The sequence below is a fragment of the Echinops telfairi genome, unplaced genomic scaffold (assembly GCF_000313985.2).
Source record: "Echinops telfairi isolate 266 unplaced genomic scaffold, ASM31398v2 ScPeMD7_7427;HRSCAF=8465, whole genome shotgun sequence".
Taxonomy (NCBI): Eukaryota; Metazoa; Chordata; class Mammalia; order Afrosoricida; family Tenrecidae; genus Echinops; species Echinops telfairi.
The window spans coordinates 14,316,660-14,319,727 of NW_022111327.1; the positions used below are offsets into that span (position 1 = coordinate 14,316,660).

The 3,068-nt window shown below is 56.5% G+C and overlaps 1 pseudogene; it reads left to right on the top strand.

Moving 5' to 3' along the window:
* The first annotated feature begins 484 nt into the window (after nt 1-484).
* On the top strand, nt 485-1,989 carry LOC101641857 (annotated as a pseudogene).
* Nucleotides 1,990-3,068: the final 1,079 nt, after the last annotated feature.

The following is a 3,068-nucleotide window of genomic DNA, read 5'->3' on the forward strand; positions in this document are numbered from 1 at the left end:
GAAGAGGAGGGATTGGTGGTACACATGTGGCAAAACAGGAGGACCCTAGATTCAGGATGGTGGCTTAACCTTGATTACCCTTGAGCTGGAGACTTGATTTAGCCTAAGCTTTCAGGGGAAGTAATCCATTGTCCTTAACCACAGGGAGTGAGCCCCACCTTTGATGGGACCAGACAGTAAGTAGTCTGATGGCTTAATGCCTTCAGGGAGGACATCTCTAAGCATTTGACCTCCCACCATCTGCTGGCAAACAGCCTCTAACTTTAGCATATCTTTGGGGGAGACACAGTTGGGGGAAAGTCTTTTTATATCCCACAGTTTGCTTCATTCTTGTGGAGTCTTTAACATCTAGCACAGAGGAGTCTTGGAGGTGCTTGTCTTGGCTACTTGCGATGACAGAAAAGCAGGAGTGGGTGGCTTTAAAAAGCGGAACTTTAGGGAATTGCTGATCCTCCGTCCATTGGCTGCTTGTGCCTGGGTCGGCATGACCCACACTCCTTTCTGCATTCTGCTGGGGGCCACACCTTACCTGACCGTGCCGCCCTTCATGTTTGCCTCCAGCCATGGCCAGCGCACCCGCTTGACCCGAGGTGAGATCCTGACAGCCACCGGAAGACCATGCCTAGCAGGAGGGGTGCCAAGATGGATGGCAGCGGCATCCGACTCTGCCTGAAAGTCAACTGCAGGAACTGGTCCATAAAGATGAGGATATCGATTGGGTACAGCCAGGGAAGCCTGTGTCTGAGCAAGCTTCCAGCACCCCCTGTCTGGTCGGCTTCCACTCCTTCTTCCAAACAAGTCATTTGTTTCTGGTCATGGAGTACGTCAACGGCAGGGACCTAGTGTTCCACAGGCAGAGGCAGCAGAAACTTCTAGAGGACCGCACCATGTTCCTCACCACCACTGAGAGCTGCACCACTCTGCCCTGTATGAGAAGGGCATCATTTGCCAGGGACCTCAAGCTGGACTGCAGGCTCATGAACTCAGAAGAGCACTTTAGGCTGACTGACTCCGCCATGTGCAAGGGAGGCCTGAGGTCCGGAGACACCAACAAGCACTTTCTGCTGGATGCCGCAGTGCACCGCCCCCGAAATCCTGCGGGGGAGAGGAGTACGGGTTCCATGTGGGCTGGTGGACACTCGGCATGCTGATGTTTGAGATGGCTGCGTGGTCCCCCTTCAACATCATCACAGAGCACCCCAACATGTACATTTTCCAAGTGATCCTTGAGAAGCCCATCCGGATCTCCCCTCCCCCGCCCCCCCTCCTGCTTCTGTCCGTCAAAGCCTCCTGAGTTCTCAAAGCGTTTTTAAATAAAGACCCCCAAAGAGAGGCTCTGCTGCCGGCCCCAGACGGGATGCTCAGACAGCGTCTCACACCTTCTCCCGCAGCATCGACTAAGACCTACTAGAGAAGAAGCAAGTGCTCCCTCCAGTCCAGTCGCAGATCACAGACGACTAGGGGCTGGACAACGGTGATACGCAGTTCACCAGCGAGCCCAGGCAGCTCCCTCCGGACGTGGAGGACGTCACCAAGAGCATCGACCGGTCGGAGTTTGAAGTCTTCGAGTCCATCGACCCCTTACTACTCTCCACCGAAGCGTCCGTGTGGCGGGCAGTGGCCCCACCAGGGACACCCCGTGTGAGCAACCCTTTAACTTTATCCATAACCACGGCATACGCAGGCCACGCTGGGCGCCAGGCTTGGATCAGGGTGCGGCCAGGGAAAGACAGGCACCGCCAGAACCATCGGGAGCAGCATCCACAGGCCGCCCGCTCGGAGAACAAACAATCCAGGCTTCTGGCTGCCGGCCGACGACTCCGTAAAGATGGGATCTGCCGAGGCCTGGGGCGCACACTGCGCGGCCGAGGCTGCAGGACCATCACAAGGGCCTGGGCTCTCCAGCCACCACTCACTTGGTGCGAGCAGCCACCTGCTCCTCCCGGAGGGTGCGCGCTGGAGTGTCTGGGGAATCAAGTGTACCTGTGATGTCGAGGCTTCCTCCGGATGCCCTTTTTGCCCCAGCGGCATGTGCCAGACCGGGGGTGGGGGGTGGGGCGCCTCCCCCCCAGCACATAGGGGAGGAGGCGGGTCCAGAGTTGGAAGTGCCTAAGGGGAAACCGGGCGGTGGTGAACTGGGACAAACTTGGAACAGTTTCTAAGTCCTGGGAAGTTCCTGTTGTTAATATTTGACAAGTATTTTCATGCGGCGCCTGTCACTCTCCTGAAGTCACCCCTCCTGGGCTGGGCCCCGCCAGCACTCTGCACTGTGATAGTAAAGCGAACCCTAGGGAGTCTCCACCCGCGGCTAACCACAGCCCCAGCAGATCAAATCGTGAGGACCAAGCTCGCCCCAAATACATGTCTGAAACCAAGAAGTAGAGCTTACCTGAGGTCGTGTGTGTGGTGTGGGGATGGAGAAGAGTGCTCAGAGGGACCCAGAGGCTCCACGTGGTGCAGATGGTGAAAGTGCCTAGCTGCGGACCCAGAGACAGACATTCAAGTTCACCCAGAGGTGCCTCAGAATAAAGGCCTGGCGATCTACTTCACTCCAAATGAGCCATGGAGTGAAGTTCTACTCTGACACATAAGAGACTCCCCACGCACCAGAGTTGGCTTAGTGGCACTGAGGATCCGGGGGCCCAGCTTAAGGCTAGACAGAAACTTAGAGGCCCACAGGCACCCGGCTTTCCTGGCACTGTGGCCTGCCAAGCACATGGTCACTCAGCCGGCTTCTTACCAGAAGAGTGACTGAAAGAGCCAATTGTAGCTTTTCTAAAAACAAACAAACAAAAATAAAACGGGGGCATAGGCTCTTCCCATATTTGGAATTAGTTAAAATTCCTCCCATCCATGCTGTTGTGACAGCTGCCTTCAGAGCCCCTTGCTCTCTCGGAAGGTGCCACTTACTGTGTGTACTCTGGCTCCTTCAACCCAGAACCGGGCCCCTTGGAGATCTGTGCAGTGCGGCCGCATATCAGGCTGTGCAAACCCGGGGCTGCCGGGCTGCAGGGAGCGGCGTGGTGAGGAAGGGGCAGCAGTGTCACTGCATGGACTCACAGGTCCGG